Consider the following 6,170-nt stretch of genomic DNA (forward strand, 5'->3'; position numbering starts at 1 on the left):
TCAGGGCCTATGGGTAGAGGAGGCTGTGGGAGAAAGAGGAGATGAGCAGTCAGCCAGAACAGGGCAGCACGGAGCAATTCTAGGGAGCAGTGGGGGCCACACGTACAACTGGTCCAATCCCACCTAGTTGGGCAGTAAACACTCACACATCTCACACACGCTCCCTATTGCTGACACACACACATTTTTGCACTCACACAAATCCATGCATGCTCTCACTCACTGACACTCATGTGCACACACTCATATGCCACCGGCTGGGGCAGGTAAGGCTCAGGGAACGTTAAGTTCCTGGCCCCAGGCAGAGAGGGATCTGAATGTGCTTCCCTGCACACTGGCTCCGTGACCCTGGGAAAGTCAAGTCCCTGAGCCTCACTTCCCTCACCTCAAAATTGGGGATACCATTCCCCCTGCCAGGGTGCTAAGAAAATAAAGAGAGAAGGGGTTGTGGCCTGGCACATGGTAGGTGTCCAGCCACTGCTGGGCCTGCCTTCCTTCCTAGCCCTGCCCCAGGACACAGGCTCAGGGGCTGGCCCTTGACAGGGAGCAGGCAGAGCACTAGGGGTACTTACGGGGTGCCTGAGCCTCAGCCTCCCAGTTCCCACACACCCACGCCTCCCTTCCCCAGCCTCCTCCAGGTTATGGTTCATTCCCTCACCATACAGTCTCCAAGGGTAACTAGGGAGCCCCCCACCGCCCCACCTCCATGAGTGGGGAGGACCCTATGGAGTCCTAACCCCTTGGCAAGACCCCAGGCTGAAAGGCCTTAGGATCAGGCTGAAAGTCTCCCACCTGACACCTATACAGCCCTGCGCAAAGGTTCCCCATATGAGCCTCAGTTTCCTCAACCTCTCAGGCAAAGACCCAAATCCCCTTCGGAGTTGTTACCAAGAGGTTCCAATCCAGTCGGTGTTTCTCAAAGGGTGAGACATAGCTCATGCCAGTGGGGGTGTGCAAGGGGATTCTGCATTAGGTGTGCACGGACAAACTTTTGCATGTACCATAGGTACGTGTTCATTTTTGTCCGTGGTGTCACAGCTGTGATGTCCTGGGGAGTGCCCGGCAATCCACCTCCAAACATGAGTCACTGCACAGACAAGGATTAAGCGGATGTGAGTGCAGGTGATGCCGAGAGGTGGCTATGACCTTGGTGGTGAAAAGGAACCAGGGAAGGTCGGCATCTAACCCAGGCCTGGCTCTCAGCAGCCCTCACGAGAATGTGCAGTAGTAAACTCTCCCTGGAAGGCCAGGCCAGCCCCTCCTTTCCCTCTCCATTCCCCATATGGTGCATCCCGCACAGGCCTAGGTCCCGAGGGGGACTCTCAAAGCCTTCCAGATGGGATCAATAGGGCTCAGAGACAGTTGCCATAATGTCAGCAGAAGATGGCAAAGGCCTCTGACTCCCTCCCCAAATCGACATTGTATCAAGTCGAAGGTGCAAATGGTGGAATTTCTAGGTGCGTGGTAGGTGAGGATGGAGGGACTCTGGAGGCAAGGATCTCCTTGTTTCATGAGCTACAATCTTCTCTTCCAAGAAGGAGGCAGAGACCTGGGCACTGAGCGGCTTCTAGAGCCTACCTTGGCCTTCCTGTCCTGACAACAGAGCCACCACGCTGTGTAGACCAGTAAGAGAGGGCCTGCCTAACCCTGTTCACCAGCCCCCAGCTATTCCCACTGTGGCCTCCAGGGTGCCTCCTAATGGCTGTCAATTCTGGAGGATAGGACAGGACTAAATGGTACCAACCTGGGACAGTAGGGTAACCAGGACCTGGGCAGTTCCTCCAGGCCGGGCCTAGCTAGGCAGTATCCTTGGTGATAGCCCAAGCTGGCTCCCAGCAGACAGGCGCAAGCTAACCAGCTCCACACCAACGAGCAGCCCTGTCATGACAGGCCGCCCGACCCCCCGGCTGCAGCCCTGAGCCTAGTTCCACTTGAGCCAGCAGGGCCAGCCATCCCCACGGCGCCACGCCAAGCCCCCAGCTGCCACACTGCAAGATAATGAACGGGTTTCCTGCTCCCTCCTCCTCAGATTTTCCTGAAGCTCCCACTCTCCTCAACAGCACCACAAGGAGTCGCTGTGGAAATGGGACCACAGGCAGAGCATTACAACGACTGGGGCAAGGGAGGAGACACGAACAGGGCAAGGAGCTCTCCTGGACTCAAGGCCTTCCTGTGCGCCAAGTCCCAGGAAAAACATGAAGTCCGAGCTGCAGGCCTCAGAGCCAAGGGGGGTAAAGAAAACCACTGCAGAGGTAAGGGCTTCCGACCTGCCCTCCTGGCTCCTTCCCACTCAGGGGAGTCCAGGGAGGTCTGGAATCAGACGCCAGTTCAACAGAATGACCAGGTACCCTGAAGTGCATGGCACTTCTAGGGACATGGCTACCACAGGATACTGTCAAAGCGGGTTCATACTATGGGGAGCTGGCACCCAGTAGGTGCTCAGTGAACATTGTGATCAAAGGGGATTGTACTGGCATGTGTGTATGTACGTGTGTGTGTATGTGTGTGTGTGAGAGAGAGAGAGGCATGTGCCTACTCTAGTCAACACAGTCACAGAATCACAGAGCTTGAGAGGCCCACATCCACTGTACAGATGGGGAAACTAAGGCCCAGTGAGGGCTGGGGACACCCCCCAGGTCAACCAAAAAAAGTCAAAGCCAGAAGCCAGGTCTTCTCTTCCTCAGATCTGAACCCTTGACCCAACATTCCCAGCTTTCCATTTATTTATTCTATTTTGTACTTGATGATTGGGACAAAGAGATGTGAAGGGCATCGCTCCTGCCTGCTAAAAGCTCAGAGAGAAGACAGGTCATCATGGTCAGAGGGAGAGTCCCTGGACAGAAGTCCAGGGGACTTCAGGAGCCCAGGGAAGTTTACATCAAAGACTGGAGTTATGCATCTCTGAGCCATGCTTCAAAGACACCTCTGACTTGTCTCCCAAATGCTCTCAGCCCCCACATAGAGGCCTCACCTCCAGGAGGTAACAGGGGCATTCCCCATTAGCACCCCAAGGCCCTAGATATGAGAGAGGAAAGTGTCCTTGGCTGCCCTCCCCTCCCCTAGATTCAGCACCTTCCTGCATTGCTCATTCTTTCCTCCTGGGAGTCAGACACTGCCTTTGGCCTGGGCAGCACAGAGAACAATGGAGCCCTAGTCATCAGTCTTCACCCTATGGACCTCAAGTCCCCATCTCTGCCAGCAGCTTGACAGTTCTCTCCTACAGTGTTTTTCAGTTTGCTTTTTCTAGGGGGCGGGGTGGGGGTGTAGTACTGAGAGGGCAAAAGAGGACACCGTCCAAAGCTTTGCTTAGAAGACCGACCTGCTCTGCTGTATCCCACGCGGGCTCTGGCTCCCAGCAGCTGGTACAGGCTCCTGGTACGTAGTCAGCACAAGTGGAAACAAAGACCCAAAGGGTAGCCACCTGGACCTCAGGTTGCCCAGTGCTGAGAAGGTAGGGGGTGGGGGGGTGTCGAGAGGGGAGTGTGGAACAGTGAGGACCAAAGTGGGGGGCCAGGTCCAGGGCTGTGGGAGTGGACGAAGGAGCTGTCTGAGAAGGGTTCTCGGTAGTGGAGGAGTTTGGACTGGCTCAGAGCCTGCTCTCAGACTCCGGCAGGAAATGAGTTTCTCTGCCCTGGCAGCCCATGTGGGGCTAGGGCAACAGGTAGGAGGTGAGAGAAGGATGCTCCCTGAAAACTACCATCCTATCCCAGCCCCCCGAGGCTGCGGGGTCTGCTGGGCAGGCCAGGCAGGAGGTTGGGGAGCAGAGTCGGTGTGGCAGTTGCCTGCAGGAGCCTCCAAACCAGGGCTTTGCAGAGACTTTTCAGCAATAAAATTCCCATTTGAAATGAAATTTTATGCAGTGGGGGAAGCCCTTCTATGCCAGACATTAAATCCGGGAGGCATAAAGTGAGAATCTGATATCTCTGATGACATGAACACACATAACAACGGTCTCTCCAGCAACAGACACTATGCATGGAATTAAAGGGCAAGTGAGACACTGAAAGAAAATATCACTAGCATACAAAGAGCTCCTACAAATCAATATGAAAAAATACAAAAGAAAGAAAGAAAGAAAGATTGGCAGTGAATTAGAAACCCACAGAGGAAGAACGAAATTGGCCAGTAAGTGTATGAGAAGATGTTCCACCTCACTAGCAATCAGAGAAAGGCAAAGGAAAATTATAAAATACAATTTTTGGCCCATCAGGTCGAGAACAATTACACTGATTAATAACAACCAGTGCTGGCAAGGATGTGGGGGAATGAGGACCTAGACCACTGGAGGGCAGGGGAATTGGCAATACTGAGTAATATTTTAAACCCACACACCCTGCAGCCTAGTAATCCCACTTCCAAGAGCTTCTCCTAGAGAAATGGTAAAGCAGGTACTCACATAGAGATACTCAGGAACGCTCACAGCAGCGTTACCAGTAAGAGTACAGGAGAAATCGGGACAGCTTGCACGTTTGCCAGTAAAGGACTGTTCGAACTGAGCACATCCTCACTGTGGGACATCTGCAGCCACTGACAAAAGGAAGCACCTCTATGTATGGAAAAAATCGAGCTGTACAATGTTATTTCAGAATGAGCCCATCTTTACGAATAACAGTTTTTGGTATATGCCCCAAAAGGCTCTGTCCAGACATTGCAGTGATTGCCTTAGCCTGGGAGTGAGACAAGGGGACTTGCATGGTCTCTGTTACCTAAAAATGTGTTACGGGATTTTCTTTGGTAATCAAAAAAGAAAAATCAACAAAGAGTTAATGGGCAGTTCTCCCACCACCCCCATTGCAGGTCCAAGTGGTTTGGGCGGCAGGGACAAGCTATGTCGGCCAGGCAGTCCAGGTTCACAAAGGTTTCCCGCGCACTGCGGGCTCTCAGGCACCCTGCACGCACCGGTCCCACCGCCTCCAAGCCCAAGAGGGTCAGCTCCGCAGAGGGGGCAAAGGAGGAGCCCAAGAGGAGATTGGCGAGGTTGTCAGCTCAACCTGCTCCTGCAAAAGTGGAAACCAAGCCAAAAAAGGCAGCAGGAAAGGACAAATCTGCAAACGAAAGGGAAAAGGGGAGCAAAGCGAACCCAGGAACCTAAGGAAGCTCTACTTGCAGAAAACGGAGAAACTAAAAACGAGGCGAGTCCGGCCTCGGATGAAGCAGGAGAGAAGGAAGCCATGTCTGATTAATGTCATATATCATGTCTTATCAGTGATCCTTGTCTCCCTTCTTGTACAACCCAGAGGAACATTCTTATCAACTGTTTTGTAAATGCATGTTTTCTAGTAGCTCTAGAAACATTTTTAAGAAGAAGGAATTTCACCTCATCCCATTTTTTTAAGTGTAAATGATTTTTTAAGAGGTGAAATCATGTACTGGTTGTTAATTTTTTGGTACAACCAGAAACTAATGGGATTCTGAATATGGGAGGCTGATTGTCTTGGGTGCCGGCTAAACGTTCCTTAGGTGGGAGGAGTCTTTATGTCCTACAATACAAAGCACACTAAACGGCAATTTGGAGCCAGTCGTGCATTTACCATGTCTCGAACATTTTAAATTACTTCTATTCTCATGTTTTTGGTAGAAGTGTTTCCTAAAGAAAACCACTCCTTGATCTTGACTCCCCCGTCAGAACTTGGTGCACTCTGTAACTGACGCGGGCACCGGCCGCAGTGCCCACAGCGTCATGGATGAGACATGAGACAAATTCACACAGACTACCGAGTCCTGTGGAGGAAAGGGGACGGCACAGCTACTCCCTCAAGGGGGGAGCACCTCAGGACAGCCTGGCCACTCTCTCAAGGGGAGAGCGCCTTGGAGCGGCTTAGCCACCCTCTCAGGGGGAGAGTGTGCGGGCCCTAGACTAAACAGGCTTTTAGTGGGTTTAATTTGCGCAGGAATACAGATACAGCTTATTAATCATCGTCAGGCAGTAAGGATCAGACAGTAGATAGCATACAAAAAACTATTAGGGCTTCTTCTGAGTCAGGGTCCATCAGCTAAAAGGCTACAAAACCTTAGGAAACGAACTCATTTCCTGCTCTGGCCTTTATCATTTAACTAAGAATATTCTTAGCAAAGCAGGTTTCACAGGATTTTACATATCCTTTCCCAGGCCTGATCACCTGAGGAGCCCACCTTTTCCAGCACAGGGCTGCACCGCCCTCTGTCATTGT

The 6,170-nt window shown here is 52.1% G+C and overlaps 1 pseudogene; it reads left to right on the forward strand.

Moving 5' to 3' along the window:
* The first annotated feature begins 4,828 nt into the window (after positions 1 to 4,828).
* On the forward strand, positions 4,829 to 5,404 carry LOC118987671 (non-histone chromosomal protein HMG-14-like; annotated as a pseudogene).
* The last annotated feature ends 766 nt before the right edge of the window (positions 5,405 to 6,170 follow it).

The sequence above is a fragment of the Sturnira hondurensis genome, unplaced genomic scaffold, assembly GCF_014824575.4.
Source record: "Sturnira hondurensis isolate 20B ecotype Veracruz unplaced genomic scaffold, ASM1482457v3 Scaffold0005329, whole genome shotgun sequence".
Taxonomy (NCBI): Eukaryota; Metazoa; Chordata; class Mammalia; order Chiroptera; family Phyllostomidae; genus Sturnira; species Sturnira hondurensis.